General features: G+C 34.2%; 1 protein-coding gene across 25 annotated transcripts in view; it reads right to left on the reverse strand.

Annotated features, from left to right (window-relative positions):
* Positions 1-18,610, reverse strand: part of TENM3 (teneurin transmembrane protein 3) — a 1,327,252-nt gene that overhangs the window by 1,125,645 nt on the left and 182,997 nt on the right. For all 25 annotated transcript variants that reach the window (XM_072037263.1, XM_072037264.1, XM_072037262.1 and 22 more), the window contains exon 3: positions 1,261-1,313. The gene's annotated coding sequence lies outside the window, so the exon portion shown is untranslated. The remainder of the gene's footprint in view (positions 1-1,260; positions 1,314-18,610) is intronic.

An 18,610-nucleotide genomic window follows, 5' to 3' on the forward strand; every position in this document is an offset into this window, starting at 1 on the left:
CTATTTTGGATCTCACTATCTTCTGAGTCAAGCCTCTGAGTTTTCCACTCATAATAGATTCTCCATCCTAACCATTAGGATTTTCTCTCAAGAAAAGCCCTGCCCACATAATTTTGTTCCATAAAAAATCATGTACTCAGACCACATTTGGCAGAATCCCCAGAAACATGTGGAACTCTTTCAGAACTTCTCCCTTACATACATGAACCCAGAGGAAAAAAAATAATATATATATATATATTTAATAGTGTCTGTAATTCAGATGCCATGAATTAGGTATTAGGAGGCTGAGATAATTATGGAACCAATTTTTTGTTTGTTTGTTTCTGGAAAAAGAAATGTCTATGTTGAAATTTATGGCTAAACATTAATTAATATTAATTAACACAGGATTTTCTATCCCCATCAGTGTATGCATAAAAGCATGGTGGGCTCTTAAAGTTTGCGGTGTTTTTAAACAAGAACAATAAGTTACCGTTCTTGATGTCTGTCTTGTTAGCAAATCCAAACTTAGAGCAGACCACAGTGTTAACAGTATCTGCTCTAACTTGATGACTTACAAATAACAGTTTTAGTGAACCCTTGTATATGACGGCAGTCAGTAATCTCTGTATGGGGGGCACAGTATGGAACAGTTTAACAGTTATTCAACTACTGCTACCGGAGAGGTAGCTAAAGACCAATAAAGGACCACAAAACACAGTCTGTACATGTTAACACTGAATTATGTCGCACAAATAAAAGTAAAAAATGTATTATAAAGCTAAAGAGCTCTCAGAATTAATTAAACACTTAGAACTGAAGTCAAACATATTTCTTATAAGAGTGAAAGTTGTATCAGTGACAAATAAAATGTTAACAAGTTGTCATATTCTAAAAAAATTATACTATCCCAAACATTTGAAAAAGTCTAGTAGTTTTAATCTTGCCCAAAGAAAAATATGATAAAAACATAACAAGCTTGTAATATTTAATTTCCATATATGAAGCCTTTTTTCTGTAGTTATCAAATTAATTATATTTATCCTTTCTAAGTAGAGAAAAGTGAAAATTTGTCTTTTTTATGTAAACATATTCACAAACAGGAAGTCGAATTCTGTGTTGATTAATACTATCTATATTTTTTCTGACTATTAAGTCTACAGTCTACAATGCTATCCGGTAGATAGTCAGAAAGAATTAACATTCTCCATTTTCTTTTATAACTGATAAACCAGAAGGAATGAACATTTTAAGTATTATTTTTAAGGAGGTCCTTACCTTTGAAATATGTTGCAGTTCCTTCTGGTGATCTACTGAAACGGAGTATTTACCTGTTATAAAGAAGATAAGGTATTATTAGTGATATCTCAAAATGCACAGCTAGGGCAAATCACCTTCATTAGTTAGTTAAATATATATAGATTAATGTTAATTACTTTCCCCTCAGTGATTTTCATCAATAAAACTCCACGGTTTGGGAAATGCAGTATGCTCTTAGAATGGCAAAAAATGTAAAAGAAATATGCTTGATGTGATTCAGGCAGTTCATGAAAGCTGACCTCCTACTTGTTTTTACATTTATGGGCAAACACCTCACCTTTAGTAGTCTTAAGCATATTTCAGTGCTTGTTTTATGAGGTATCTACCTAATTTTCTACAGTATCTGGAATCCGAGTGACTATGCCCACAGATATTTTAATTGTCCAGCATTTCTTCTATTTTGCTCCTTTTCTGTTCATCCACTGACTCTTTTTTAGCACTTATGTTTTAAGTTCTGCCAGGCAGGGGACACTTTTTCTTTCTCTGATTGAACAAGAGAGGTTCATGCTCAGAGGTTTTACAGCAATAAATACATAAAAAACAAATGCCACATACAAGTTAGCATAAGATAGTAAGCCATGGTGCATACAAGGAAAAGAGTTAAAATATAATAATAATTTACTAATCATTCATGTTTTCTATTTAGTGTTACAATAACAAAAATGTTCATTAGATTTTTTGTACTACAGAAGGTGAAAATTAACTTAGTCTACTTCCAAATCTCATGGGCTAAAACCAACTTATTTCTCATTCTTTTCATGACTAAAATAATCATAGAACACATATTTCTTAGAAATCGCTCCTTATTTCCAGTTAAGTTTTAGCATTCGGAGGTATATCCCGATAGAGTGGAAGTCCCATAAATGCAGCTTTTTGATAAGAGCACATCAAATTTACTGCCTCACGTCAGTGCTTCTATTGTTTTTCATTTATTTTCATCACTGCAAAACTACAGGAATGATAACTGAAACTTTCCTTTTGTCTTTGATGGTAAAACATGAAATAATACCCCCAAGATCGCATATGCGTATGATAGCAATGTTTCACTCTGTCCTTGAAGCATAATTTTCAGGAAGAGTATGTTGGCAAAAAGTATGCTGTTTTTATTGCTACCACTAAAGAAGTTTTACTGACAGTGCTCACAGAGTTTCATTGTAGAAAAAAATTAAGTAGATCAGAGAGAAAGTACAAGAAAGTGTGAAAAAATACCTTATTTGTAAAGATAAGGCAAAGACAAAAATATTTCACTCTTTCCTACAGTATTTAAAATCACCTGGTTTGTAGAAGCTTTGATACCTTCAGAAGCACACTTCTGAAGTTTTGAAAACAAATGATATTGCAGTTTAATAGATTTTAATTTAAAAACTTCTTTCGAAGATAAGCTAGCATAAAAACATGAAAATGAGAAGCAAACTGCAAATAAAGGAAGTGTGCTGTAGTAAAACATGTAGTAGACTTACAAACCTACTCTGTGTCACTAAGTCAGCCTTGACAATGCCAAATACAACCTGCTCATTACTTGAAATAGCTTTTTTTTTTTTCTGTATTTTTGGAGTATTTCTGATTTATGGAATACCTATCATTTTTCACTTTAATAACATGCTTAACAGCTACTGAATACTGCAGAATAATAAGAAAATTCTGAGCTGAATCCTCACATATACACAGACACCAAACCTAAGTCAATGTTAGAATTTGGTGTAAGAGCATCGCTCTGATATTTACCCCAATTAAGTAACAAATAATCAACCATGCAAGTATTTTAAATCAACAACTATTTTGTTGCCTGAAAGCCTTGAAAAATAAATGCTTACACAAACACAAATGTGGAAATTTACATATTTCATAAAGTTCAAAATTTGACTATTTAAATTCTCTGCACTTGTCTATTGACTAAAATCAGTCAGCCTTAAGCCTCACAACTTCTTGTGTAAGCAATGATCATCTGAAGTGGCTTCTGAGTAGTAGATAATTGCTTATTTATGGGAGTGCAGAAAAGATAGATACATATACATGCAGCCATAAACAAAGTTATTTGGTCTAAAGAGTGAGCGCTAAAATAATGTGTTGTAATCTGAAGGATAATATATAGAAAATCATGTAAGCATATGCTTCCCAGACAGCCTGGGAAATTCAAGCTTTTTTGGCTGTTTTCTTATTAAAAAGGAAGAAGGTCTTTTTAATAGAAGCTACCTTCTCTTTTCAGTCACCTTCTCTAATAGGTGAGTTCCCAAGCCTTTCCCATAGATCATTGCTGTAACAAAAGCCTTATTATTTCCCAAAAAAAGACCTACTCAAAAGAGAAGAGGCATAGTAAAGGAAAACTCCAGAACAATCTTGTTTCTTTCTTGTTTTCACATGTTCTTGCAATTCTTGTTCTGTATAGAGGTTTCCCTTTAATAAATAAATAAATGCACATCTCAGACAAAAGTAAGTGTTACTGCTTGTTCAGTGTCAATGCCATACTGAAAGCACTATAAATTCCATTTCTATTTTGACTTTCTGCCTGCTGTGTCTTTTACTGACTATTTGGTATTGTCATTGATGTTCTTCCATTTTGGGGTACTTGGGTTTATTTTTATAGGAAACTGAAAGGATATTTTTATTGCAAATATTGACTGATCTTTTGCTGTTCTCACTGTAAGGAAATATGACTGTTCCAAACAGTACATGTATTATACAAGCATGTACTGCTAGGTAAATGGAGAGGAACTTGACACATCCTTGTATTATCCAAAGTGATTAATAGCTGTAATTCGGGTAGCAAACATCCTATTCTAGCATTGCTCTATTGAAAAAGATGTTCATAGAATTGAGGGACAGCGTAGATCTGAAGATTGCTGAATTAAATATGTTACCATGGTAGCCGTTCACTGCAAACTGTATCAGGGAAGAACGGACAAAAAGATATTTCCAAAATATTACCCAGTTCTTCTGTCTTTAGATATTTTGATGAGTTATTGAAGTGTTATTTCAGAATCTGCTAATCTATATCATTTTTCTTAACTGCTTTCTGTGTACTGTAATATGCAATGTCTACCAAAGCAGTTGGTCCTGGATGACCAGGAACTTATGTATCTACAGGTGAAAGACCTGTTCAATGTAAGTTTTTGAAATATAGCGTTATTAAATATATAATTTTTTATTATTATTATTGCTAGTCTTTAGAGTGCATCACAGAATCTGTCTTTTCTCCATTAAAAAGGAGAACCGAGGGACAGAAAGCTGTGGATATGTGATGTGGGACACTAGAAGGTGACTGCTAGCAGTGTTCATAATGGAACATTTATAACATTGTATGGGCCTTTTCACTGCACATACAGCATCTTAACAGTTTGTCAGTAATGCCAAAAGTTGAAACAACTTGTATTTATTTTATTGCATTTTAAAGTTTATTTAATTTAAAATTATCCAAGTCATTTCATATTCAAATTTCCACAACTATCCTAATACCAACTCATCTGTTCTTGCATTAAACTTTACTTGTAATCAAAATAAGAAAAATAGAACCATTATCTTCAAATCCTTATCCTTAGCTTCTCGGAGAAATCTTTATCATTTTGATCAATGCTAATTCTAGTTCTTTTGTATTCATGGTGAGATTAATAGGCAAATCTGTCTAAGGGACTCAGTCAAAACTAATCAGAGTCAACCTGTTTCAGCAGCTGTCAACAGAAGGATCATTTTGTGATAGATCAGATACTAACCACCAGACTGAAAAGCTTGAATGTATATTTCATTTTACCTCTTAAGTCTTTCTCTGTTTTTTCATAAGCTTTCTAATTTCTCTGTCTAACCCTTTCTCTGTTATAAATGAAAACTGGCATGTATTCCATCAGATACTATTCTAAATGTGATAATGTTTAGAACGTTTTGGAAATGAAAAACATAACAGTGGTAGTGCATATTATTATATTAATATATTTGGGCAACAGTTTTAGACTCAGCAGAAGATAAATATTCAATGTTCAGTTAGGTACTGATTTTTGGATCAAAAAAAAAAATATCTGAAAATTGAAAATCTGAAAGGACTTTACTCTCTCTCTAAAATGAAGAGTGACAAATAAAGGTACTTTCCAAAAAAAGAATATATGTCTATAAAGAAGGAAGAGGAATCCATTCACTCACCCTTTTTCCCTTCTCTGCTGCCCAGACCTTCCACTTCCCAGCAGACACCACCTCCCTGTTCTGCTTATACACACATATTAATGCAGCCAATCTATCCCAATTATGTTTTTTACTCTTGGACTACCTCAGTTTCTGTAGGCAAGTTTTCTTTTTTTTTTTTTTTTTTCCCTTTCTTAGTGCCTATCCTCAATGCAGTGACCAGAACAGAAAAACTTTGCAGCCCTTTTCTGTAACTTTATAGACAATCAGACCTGTTAGCACCAAAGGCATGTAACTCCTCTGCAGCCCTCAACAATTCTGTGGTAATTAGCTTTGTACATCCTGAGACTGCAAAAGAATCACTACTTATTGCTTTGCCTGCCTCACTACAGCCAACTAATGTGTGTGAATGCACTGACATACTGAGTGACACAATGTGGAATAATAAGAAAACAAGCAGAGGGAACCGGCCATAAAAATTCACAGTTTACAGCATCGCAGACAACACATTTAAAGATGATAAACATTAAATAATTGTCAGCAATTTCAAACAAATGTAATTTACCATCATAAGACATTTTAAAAAATTGAGATCTTGACAACCAACCACTCTGTATTTTTGAGAAAATTAGAAATAAAATTGATAATAATAGTACAAGCACCCTAATTTGGATTTACATAAAGCCTTTGATAATGTCTCAAATGATAGTCTTCATCTTAAACAGAAAGCAGGAAAGATTCAGGTTAAACATGGGAACAGATAAAGAACTGATTAAAGTAAAGTGATTAGAAAGTAAAGTGTTGAAAAGGGTCACAGGGGAGTCAGTCCTCAGATCTTTATTGCTTCTAATCTACATAAATTACCAAGATAGAGAAACTAGCTGTAGAATTTCCAAATGCACTGATGACTTACAACTGAAATGAAGTAGTAAGTGGAAAGCAAAAGAATTAAATGATAATTCCCCCTGGAAAATGGTTTACATATGAAACGGAAAACAAAATTTAAGAATGAAAAATACAACATATAAAGCATTCCTTCTTTTTCATTACAAATTACAAGAAGTCTGCTTATAAATACTATCACACAAGCTTCAGGGAATCTATTTGAACCTGTCCACATAACAGGAAAACTAAGAGAATGGGAAGCAACTTCTGTACATTGCTGTTCTAGAGAATTCAGAAAAACCTTATCATACCACTTGCAGTTGCATCACTATAGAACAATAATAACTACTACCCAATCCTTTTCCCCTTAGAAGCTTCAAAATGGAGAAAACACAACATAGCAAGCTCCCTTACACTAACACTACCAGTAACAGAAAACTAAAAAGATTTTCACTGAAGTTGTTGCCATTTTTTGTATCCCCTAATTTTTCATCCCAAATAAAATGTAAAAGCCATTTAGCTGCAATAGAAACAAGGAGAAAATAAACCACATTACTCCATACAATGAGAAATTACTCTTTTGGAGTTGATTATGTTTTTTTTTTAATTTACACAGAGTAAATTACCATATAAATGCTGAGGATTAGACTTCCAGGAAAACTCCTGTATATTAACAGTCAGATAAATACTATAACCCAGTGCTAAATAGTATAATCTAGTCAAAATGCATGGAAAGCTTAAGCTAAGCAGTCATAATATAGATGTTGGAGATGAGGAATAGGAGCCTCCTTGTAGGAAGTCAGGTATGATGCTGCTCACCAACACTGCCGTTTTCTCCATTCACTATGCTACAAAAATGTTGTAATTATGTTATTTGTAGAAAAAAATCCTGAAGTCTTTGAAACTGTCACTTACTATATGATAGAAATAAGAGACAATGAACAAAATGTTTAGCTTCAAAGATCTAAATATGCACCTACTTATTTTTTTTTATTTATTTTTTTTCTGAAACTGATATTTTAGTCTTGGATTCTGTACCATGTATTGCCCCCATCCAGGTCTCCCTCTCCAAGTCATATAATTTCATCTTACTTTGTTTAGAGAGCTGTCAGAAAAAAAAGGAGTGACTGAAACAGAAATGGCAACTCTCAAAAGAAGAAAACAAAGAAAACAGGAAAAAGAATTGCTCTAAGCTTTATTTCTTATATGCAATGCAGATTTATAATTACATGTACATATGGTCCTCAAGACAGCTGCATGAAGACAATGGATTTGTAAGGGTCTATAGTGTGGATAAAATTGTATTCCTATGTCTGTTTGAATGGTAGCTGAAGTGATAATTTTACGTTCAGCTGCCTCAAAATATTTTCATACACAACACATAAAAAACTAACATCAGAGGATGTTTGTATCAGGGTACCCAGTTGATAATAAGGGAAGATACATTTATATATAGGGAGAAGTATAGAGAAAGAAAGAGAAGGAAATTAACAGTCATTCTATTTTATTGCCTTACATCTAGTTTTTCATTATTTGATTAATTAATTTAATATATCTCTCTTAGAGCCCACTATTTTAGAAACACTTTTAGTTTGATAGACAGTTTGTTATCTAATATAGATGGTTTCTATATTTAGCATTCCATTGCTAGTACTTGCTTTGGTTTTTAAAGGTCATTAATGTTATTGATTACATTAATTTGAAAGCTTCTTGAATAACACAGAAAATTAATGTAAAATGAACAGCTGCATAAGTTGACAACACACTAAATTGCTGTGGTCTTCAGAGATGACTCCTCCTGGGGATTTCCCCCATCAATCAGTTCAGCACAGCAGGAGCAGAAGAGCCCTAATAGAAACTTTCACTTTCATATTTGTATGTTCTAGTAAATAGAAAAAAAATGATCATTTTTCCTTCACTGTTATTAGTGACATCCAGCAAGCATATAGCTACCTGGAGAAGACTAGGGAGTGCCTAGATAACAAAAGCAAGTCTTTTTAGCCTTTCTGTACTTATGCTAAGTACAAGAAATACGCAGCGTGATAATTTATGGCATACTAAATTTTATGAATCTAGTTTACCTGAGGCTTAGCATTTGTTTAAGAAGGTAAAATATTCAAGAATTCTCCCTTGATTTCCAGTTTGGCCCAGTGATAAAAGCTTCAATTTCAGACATACCATATTCCAGAAAAACTAGATGATCTTGTAAAACCATCTTGTGATATCTACCCTTGGTCTTCCAAATAGAACCAGAAAATCACTAAAGAACAGATGTTACGTATCACACACACAATATGTGTTAACAAAGCTTTTAGGGAAAGTATTTTATATCTGAATTACAAGTAGCAAGCCTGTGCATTTCCGTTTACATATATCTTTGGTTATTTGGAAGACTCTGGACAGGGTAATGCCGTAAACTTAGAGGACTTCTTAGTTGTGCTGTTTTTAATACATGGAATTGTGAATTTATAAAGTCTAGCTACTTATAAGTCCCCCCTCCCCCCCCCTTTTTTTTTTTTTAATATTATAGCACCATATTACAAAATTATTGCAGATAATTATGGGGGTAAGCATTATCCTATGTTAAAGGGAACAGCCTGTGTACTTACCACTATAATTAGGATCAATTAAACCAGCAGCCTGGACTGACATCTACACTGTGCAGAAATAATCTATCAGCAACTATTTTGTGATGTAAACAGCATATTTGTTCTTTGTTTCACCTTTCTGGCATGAGTTTTTGTTTGATTGTTTGCTTGTATACTCTTGTTTTCTGATTCATTTTTGGAAGTGAAAATGACTCTTCAATAATGAAGAGTGCTTGGTCAGCTTTTATAGGCAAGGACTGCTACTACTACTTTGCTTCTGGGATTTTGTGCTTTATAGAAGAGGGACACACTTAATAAAAGTAAAATATAGCAACTTGTTTCATCACTTGATCTGATGATAATAAACCCTGCAAGGATTATGTTCTTCTTATTATGCTCCTATGTTCTAACTATTATGTTCTTATGATTACTCCTTAAAAACTCAGCTCTGTTATTCCCAATTCTTATAAATCATATCAAGGTTAAAACTATGAGTTCATCTGAGTAAGCATGCTTACAAAAAGAAGTGTAAGTGAATCTCCTGAAGATGACCTAGAAAAAGTGTTTGTAGTTGTCATAAAGCATTGTTCTTGTATGCTTGAAAATAATATAAAATCATTTGCTTGTGATAGATGAAACATTAAATATTATTGAGGTGCATAGAAGCACTATATATTTGCATTTTGCTCCTAGGTTTTCCAGCAATGAATTGTGATGGGGTAGCATTTGTTTAAAACTTGACATGTAACTGAATATTCCTATTCAAATACAGGAGTGCTGGGAACACCTTTGCTAGTAGCTGTTTCCCGACTCTTGTGCACATTTTGTATATGAAGGATGACAATAGGAATATTAACATCCCACAGAAAATAGATTCTACTGTGAATTCTGCTACACCAAACTGCAACAATCTTCAAGGATTTCAAAGAAAGCACCCAAAGTCTTGGAAGTCTTCTGGAAGCCAATGTCGTCAAACAAAACCCACGAAACCTCACAGCTGGCCACTGGATGCAAACACAGGGGGTAACAAGCAAAACCAAATAGGTCATGGACAGGACCAAGTGGCACCTTCTTTGCCTTCACAGCACTACGTCTGATGGGAATCACACAAGAGCCACACCAAACCACTGCAGCTGCTATTTCAGTACTGCAAATAAAGAAAAGCCACTTTTTTAGGTGCAGGGAGAGATCCTGAGCACACAACAATGTAATGAGCTGAAGTTCTTTCAGATTTTTCCTCACAGAAAAGATCTTGATTAGAGTTTTTAGACTAGAGCTTTAAGAATGATAAACTCTGCTGTCAGTGATTACTGTTGTTTTTCAAGCTGACAAATATAAAAGGAATATATTAATTCTTTGTCATCTGCAGGAAAATATTTATGTCCACCAATCCTGAATGCTGAGCTGAGAAATTTCACTACTTCTCTCATGAAATTTGCCATTCTATATAATAATTTCAGCCAAACAGATAAAGTATTTATAGAAACATCAAGCATCTATGCTCATCAGCCTCTGTGTATATTGAACTGTACATTTTAAAATCTGAAATTACTTTGAGATGACTTAAACCTAACACTCCACACTTCAACTTCCTCAAACTACTACTTACGAAATGCAGTTGAAGAGCCCTATAGGAATCATTATAAAAAAGAAAAATATACATAATCTGTTATCCATGTACTGAAATGGACAGTAATCTCCCTATTGTAATCACCCAACAATTTGAAGGATTACATCTTAAATGTGCTAAAAGGTTAAAATGGGAAAGCACACAAGAGAGTTTAAGAGCAGTTTATTTCAAGATGCACTTGGCAATCTGTTATGGATCCAGCTGTTTAAAAGCATTTCTTTTGAGCTGTTGGCATAAAAATAAATAGGTTCCTGAACTTCCCTTTGAATTTGATAAAATGCCTCAAGAGGCAAATTTCCATTGCCCCAGTTCAGAAACTATTTCAAGCATTTTTCAGCAAGGGAAAATCTCAGCATACGTATTTGCCTAAAGCTATACATTTGCTTAAATACTATCCTGAATAATCATGTATATTTCATTTCTCTACAAACTAGGAGTAATTTTAATCTGAATCCTACGCTAATAAAAATCTTCCAGTGGAAGTTATTCAGTGATCTACAGAACTACAATGGTTTTCTTTGGCTGGACAGGAGATGCTCAGTGAGCTACAAGTGATGGCCACCTGCACCTGGCTTTCTTTCTGCTGTCAAACACGAGTACACTGCCAGATCAGAGAATATCCTGTTTTACAGAGATTATTGAATAAAATACTTCTTTTTTTATTATTTTTTCCTAACCTAAGCAGTGATTTTCATGAATCTTGTAAAAATCTAATGCTTTTCAGCCCTTTACTCAGCTGTCAACTTTGCAGAAAGTAGCTACTAGATTTTAAAGTAAAAGTGATTGAGGACAACACAAGGATCTGATGATAACCTGAGAGCACAAACTGCGAAACTTTGTTGAAAAAGACTGATAACAACCAGTTGCAAAGTATTGTTTTGGTAAGTGTATTAAATTGTTCCTTCCAGATCTAGAAAAGTAAGTCAGAAATCTTGTAATTTAAGTATATTAAATTTACAAAACTGATAAAAGACATACTTTTGTGTAGCAAATAAATTAACTGAAGACGAGTAACTATGGAAACTGAAAAAAGGCATCATTTTTCCTCCAAAAGTAAGAAATCAAATTTGCATTGCCAGCTTAAGTATGCCAGTTAAAGGACACCAAAGAATAATGCATGAACAGTTCACAATGTTATCCACAAGTATTAGATATTGTGGTTTGAATCCTGGGAGATCTGTATCCCTTGCAATCTGCAAACTAATTATAAATTGGCTGATACACCAATGTTATTAGGCTGTGTTAACATTTTGAATGTGTTTGCCCACTTTAACTTCTTTAATGCAAGTCCAGCTACTTTGAAAGAAACAAATTTTGTCAACGCTACAGTTGTAAGCTATTTTGTAATAAAGGCCATTCTATGCACATTAATAATACTGACAAGAACAGATGGCAATTATCGCTTTTAACAATTATGTTGGTTTTTTTTCTGTTAGTATTAATTACTAAGGCTTAATTTCTGTTGCTATGTCCACTGGGCACCTACGTAAGATGCTAAAAATCCACCCAAATACTTTCATCTTATTGACAGCAACAAAATTCTTACTAAAATTGAAACTTTACTGTCATTTTAATTAACTCACTAGAGATGCATCCAAATTCATCATTATTGATAGCTGGTTTTGTGCGTTCCTTACACTATAGTGCTTCATAAAGTGAGCAGCATTCTTCTTGCTAACTGTATAGTTAAAATATCATCTGCCGTATTTAAAAATAGATTTATTCATAAAGTTAATTAAAATATCAGTCATATAAATCACCAGAAAGTTCTCTGTAGCTTTCTAAGAGTGCTGAAAAATCTCTGCTGTTTACAAACTTAAATCTTTGGCAATAATTTCTGTTCATTGATTGACTAGGAGTAGACAACCAGTCTACTGTTTACCATATTCTCTCTCTCTGGCAGGATTCTTAAGCCCAAGTTATGCTGCTGGATTCTCTTCCACAGTTGTAATAGTAAGGAAAGAAATAAAAAACCTAAACAGTGTGTATTGTAATTGCCAATATGCTTAGCAGGGAGCTTCTTAGCCTTTGTCAAAAGCTAACACCAAAGACAATCTTAAGCAAGCACCCTTCAGGTCTGCTTCACTGCCACAAGCTCTTTCAGTTCACAGTTTTTAAGCATTCAGCTAGTGATCTGAAGATACATTAAGGATATTGTAGAGTCCAGACCTATATACTTATATCTATACAAGCCTGACTACTAACATGTAGTTTCAGTAGTGTGAAAGAAAACCGAACATGGATCTTCCTAAAGATAGAGAAGAAGATACAATAATGATAAAAAACTCTTCTAAGGTTGAAAAAAAAAACTGACCCTGGAAGCATGACACAAAGGATTCTAGTGACCTCATGGGTTAAACACACGGGCAGGACAACGATCTCAGGATATCCCATCCACAACAAGGCAGATATGGCCTGATATGTGAGCATAAAATGTGATTGTGCCCACTTTGTAACTGTTTGTTTTGTTTGGTTTTGCTTTTAACAAGCTCAGCTGGAGCACAGCTCAAACACATACTCTCAAGAAATCCCATCAATTTGGAAAATCCAGAAAAACAAAAAATAATAGAAAAAACAACCCTGAGTTCAGGGCTTTGCGTGAATGAAGCAGTCATGAATCCAATTCTCTGCGAGTGTTGCAAGCACCCAATTTCTGCTTTGTTTGGAACACTGTACTCTGGTTCCTTGGTGCAGGCACTAACACTTGCTACATAGGCACAGAATGGATTTTATTTGCAGTCCAAGTTGCTGCTGAAGTGTTAAGCTGCTTATACTCAAACATCTTAGACTGAAATTCACCCTTTGGCCGAATCTTCCACTGTGCCTAGAGAGCTGATGTAACACCGCACACTTCAGACTGGCGAACTGGCTGGGTGCTTTTGTAAGAGCATCAAGCACTAGGCTAGATCAGCCAATATGAAAACATTTTCTCACTGGGAATATATGCACATTGGCATAGATCAGTGAGCGCATCAGGCTTTGTTTTGTTGTTGTTTTGTTTTGTTTTCCAAAGATTCCTGCAGACAGTACAGACACAGTGCCAAGTGATGAAGAGAATAAATATCCCTTCACTTCTATTCCGTTGACTGCTTCATCTCTTATATTTCAGAAGAGGACACGAGAAGGATATCACTAAAATAGAATGAGATTTTGATAAAGCAAATTTAAAAAAAAAAAAAGCTTGCTTGCTTGAAATATATTATGGGTATTCATTCCATATTGCTCATATTGGAACTGACAAAGATCATCTAGGTCAATGGCCTGCAGATGATCTGCCTGAACAGAAAATGAATCTTTTGAAAGTTGGAGCATACACCTGTGCTCAGGAATTATAGATTTCAATCAATAAGATAACGAACACATGAAGTGAGTAAGCATAACATACTTGCATCAAGTAGAAACTGGTGAAAAAAGTATTAAGGTTTAAATTCTAAAATGCGTTGTCTCACACTGAAAGTAAGAGTAAAGGAAGCAGAGTAACTTCTGTTTCATTTCTTGGTAGAGAGAATTTGTAGAAGTGATTTCTACAACATCAGTGAAATTAATACTTTCTGGAAATCCCAGATTAGGCCAAATAATAATAGCTGCATCCTACAGCCCAGGACCCTACTTATAGGCCTCAAACACCTGACAGTTACCAGTGCTGTGGTTTTTATCAAGATAGTATATAAACTTGAGTATATAAACTTCTTGAATTTCCTTCCTATGGAAAACAAGATACTAGGGCCAGGAATTATGGATTGGAATGGGCCTAGAAAAAGGAGAATTCCTGAGGTTTACACAGTTTAGAAAGCCAAGTCCACTGAGACTTAAAAACTGGGAAGAATCTCAGGAGATTCACATCATCACGGTTTTGAGATCACCTCACTTCTCTCCAATTACATTTGACCACAGAGCTGGCATATATCAGCTTTATTAGCTGATACACAACAACAACAACAACAACAACAACAACAACAACAACAACAACAAAAGGTCTTTGAATCACAGGTTAGGAGAGCAGAGCTTTTCACTGTTTATAAGGCTGCATGAACTAGATCTCCAAAAACAAACTAAACAAAAACAAATAAACAAACTAAAAAACAGACCAAAACCAATGTGTTTTTGTTGGTGGTTGGTTTGTGTTTTTTGTTGTTGTTGTTGTTGTTTGTTTGTTTGTTTGTTTGTTTTTTGATTTTTTTTCCATCATTTGTTGAGGGAAACTTATTTCTTACAATAAAATTTGAAGTGATTCAAGCAAAAGGAATTCTACCATTGCAAACTAGTTCAGCCTAAACAACTGTTCTGCGTCTTGACATATACCATATATTTGCTTTAACTATTATTCTTTATTAGATTTCTTGAAAGCAAATCAGAAAATCCTCTTCCATTACTGTTGTAATTAGTTTATACAGACATAGTGGTCAGTAAATGAGCCCTAGGCTATATTTTGAGGCAAGATAACTACAGAGTCTCTGCCGTGGCTGTGAGACCTTTGCTATGTCTGCTGAGCTATTATGAAATAGCTGGCTTCCATCTGGTGAAATTTGTAAACTTGAAATTGTTGGGGAGGATTATAAATAAATACAAGAATGGATTTGTAAAGTAGCTTTGGAAATATATTTTATAATGCTCTCAAATTTAAGTAGACAATCTAGCATCCTTAAACTTTTGAGATACTGATATAAATTCATTCAAGACTCTTGTTTACATGTTTGGTTTCAGGACTTTTAAGGGGCACTACAGTGTGCTATTCTATAAGACATTTCCTTATACAGTGCAATTCTTCACTGGTAAGGCTTCGTGTGGTATTACAAATCAGCTTTAATATGATTCTGGAAATACAGCTAGGGTACAAAGCTAATTATTCTCAATCTATTAATACTGCGATTAATTTGAGTCAATCTGATTTCACACTCTTTCTTATAGCTCCCTGTAATCATCCCAGTGTTCTCTGACATTGTTTGAATGGCTATAAAAGGCAAAGCTGACTAAGTCCAAAAGCATCTAACCTCTATTTCACATCAGTCACCGCATGTTAACATAAAAGGGTGACAGCCAGAGCAGCAAAGACAATTCGGTAAATGTTATACTTATTAATTCTGTTGTTCATATTGTAAGATTTTCTCTCTTTACAAAAAAAAAAAAAAGTAAAAATGAATAATGAATATGTAGAAATAAAACTGAAAAATTCAATCTCCTGTGTCAAAAAAAGGTGAAAATATTGTACTGAAGTCAGCTAGTGTCACCTTTTTCAGAAATGGAAAGAATCTTAATGTTTTTCATTTAACAGTATTTTCATATTGGCAGCTATGTGTTTTGAGCTTACATTAGGGCTGAAAAAATGTCCTAATATACTGAAGGAAAATTCCTGATACTTAAAATGCTAAACTCACTTCTCAGCAATTTATTTAATGGAGAGCACAAAGGAAGCATGGGAGTCTATACTACATCTAGTATAGACCAGATATTTAAAAGTGGGTGGTCTGAGTACCTCAGCCAGAAGCAATGAGATAATCACAAATACTGTTGAGTTCACTGGATTTGGGAATCAAATGGCAATTATTTTTATGAGACAAGGTTTGCATAAATAGCTTAAAATGCAATAAGAAAGTTGGCACTAAGATTTTATTTCAGGAGTGCAATTCCTGAAACATGCCATGTTAATTTACAAAACATTATACTCTTCCAGAAGATATAGAAATATTTCCCCAAGATTTCTAAGTTAAATTTAGGACTGACCTAACCTCTCCATGATTTTAGTAGCCTGTGGAACTTATCATTGCTTTGGCAACATTCAATAAGGTAGGGAAGCTTCTATCAATTCTGCATGCTTCTAGAAGTATTAACTGCTTTCTGGAATTTTAATTTAATTAATAAGTACAAATACAATTTAAAATGTTCCAGTTTAAAGACAAAGAATCTGTAGCCTGAAAATGTGATAAACCTGGGTGAAATACATGTACATTGCTGCATGTTTCTTATGTCCAAACTGTATCTGAGTTATATGAAAGAACTTGGGCAAGAAATACTCTGTCAAATCTCCGTGTATACTGCTATTAGTCTTGGAACACCAGGTTGTCTTGGACAAGATTTTGTTTGCTTTTTCTCTCCATTCATAATCCATGTGACAGTTGAAAGAGGCTTTCTAACTTTGAAGTGGCCTTTTCTTGGACTTCCAGCAGTACTCACACAAAAGTACTCTATGTACTTTTAAATACACTGGGAGTGGTACACAATACATGGTGGTGGTGTCTCTCCCAGGGCAGTGATTACTTGCAGGCTGGCTGGGCATCAGTTTGCTGGTCAGAAGTGGCAAGTAATTGCTTTTGCATCTTTTTTTCCTTTTTTTTTTTTTTTTTTTCTTTCACATATTAAACTGCCTTTATCTTGACCCATGAGTTTTCCTCACTTTTGCCCTTCTGATTCTCTACCCTCACATGCTGGGGTCAGCAATCAACTGGTGGGTTCTTAGCTGCTGACCCCACTTTCATTATAGCTTCATCTTTCAGCTTAAATTACTCAGTAACAGAAAGAAGTCAGGTAATTAACACATTTTTAATAATAACAATAATAATAAATAATAATACAACAAAAACTCACACAGAGACCAGTTGTTTTGGATGTTTTGAGTGTTTCTGAAATAACATTTTCTGAAAGATGGACTTGTGGTGCCACTGTAATGGCCATATATACTTCTCCTCACCCAGAGAGCTATAAAAGAATATTGCAACTTCCAAAATCAGTAACACAACCTTCCTAATCATAAGGTTTGGCTTGAGGGATGCTAGGCAGGTAGATGATGCAAACAGTGATGGTCTCAACATTTCACTCGTAATTGATAGCAAGAGTACTCTTTTATTCCAAAAACAGCATCCGTAGTCATAATCTCATTGCCGTTGAGCTGTTATTTTGCACTCTGTGCAGTTATTCTATGCATAAGTCTTAAATCACCTTAAGAAACTGATGAAAACTACCCAAAAGCAATCACATGGGAAAATACCTACGGATACTCTAGAGCGTAAATTTTTCTGTGTATCTTCAAATACCATAAAAAGTACACAAAAATTGGCAATATTGCACCTGAGGCTGACTAGCATTACACAGATGATCCAGACTTACAGCTCCTACCATATAAACGTTGTTTGTCTCTTGATAATACGGCTGCATTCACGTTCTCGGTGCTGATTGGGCTGAATTACTGGAATCAGGTGGTGACTGACAAAGAACATTCAAAAAGAATTTGCCTGACAAGATATATTTGTTTATTAACTGAATGAAAAATGAAGTTTGCATTTTTCTCTAGGGATATCTTCTACAAAACTTAAATCTAGCAGCTAGTTTTTTGCAAATGACTTTAGTGCAGATGACTGTATAAAGGCACCAGTAGGGAAGCATTTATGCACAGAAACACAACACACACAATCCCTAAGGATCACCTATCTGAGTTGCTCTTCACCTTCACTGGGTTACCAACCAACTGGAGTATTGAAGGGTTGGATGGAGAAGCAGCAGCCAGAGAGAATGAAGAGATGAAAAGATTTATAATGCATATAGGGAATTAAGTGAGGTAAGAGATGAAGATGTATGAACAGAGCAACATACATTTGTTGTACTTGTGTGGCTAGTGTTAGCATATACTAACTTGACACAACAGCAGATGCATTAAATGTAACCAATTTCTTCTGTAAATTCTGTAGTTCCTCTATGTTCTTACTGTGTTATCTGGCAATTCCTATATATATAAGATAGGAGAATGTGTATGTAATCGCAGCACCTTAGGATTTCATCTATTTTTTAAAGTTTTTATTAATTATTATTAAAAACAAAAAAAAAACATTATTTGCTGAGTTCATGTAGCCCATAATGTTACAGTGTAAAATGGCAGAATGACCTTCCCCTAACTTCATTTTTCATGAAGTTTCTGTACAATATGTAAAATATACACCTGTGTGGAAGCAGATAATGGTGACCTGACATCTTTCTGAACGACAGAAATATTTTTAGAAATATTAATGCAAAGTTAGCCTAATGCTACGACTTGAACTTAAATCTTCACTACTGCAGCTGAATGATTCTAACCTAAATTAAAAATTGGCACTTGTAAAACAGGTATTGA

Source organism: Anas platyrhynchos, chromosome 4, assembly GCF_047663525.1.
Source record: "Anas platyrhynchos isolate ZD024472 breed Pekin duck chromosome 4, IASCAAS_PekinDuck_T2T, whole genome shotgun sequence".
Lineage (NCBI taxonomy): Eukaryota > Metazoa > Chordata > Aves > Anseriformes > Anatidae > Anas > Anas platyrhynchos.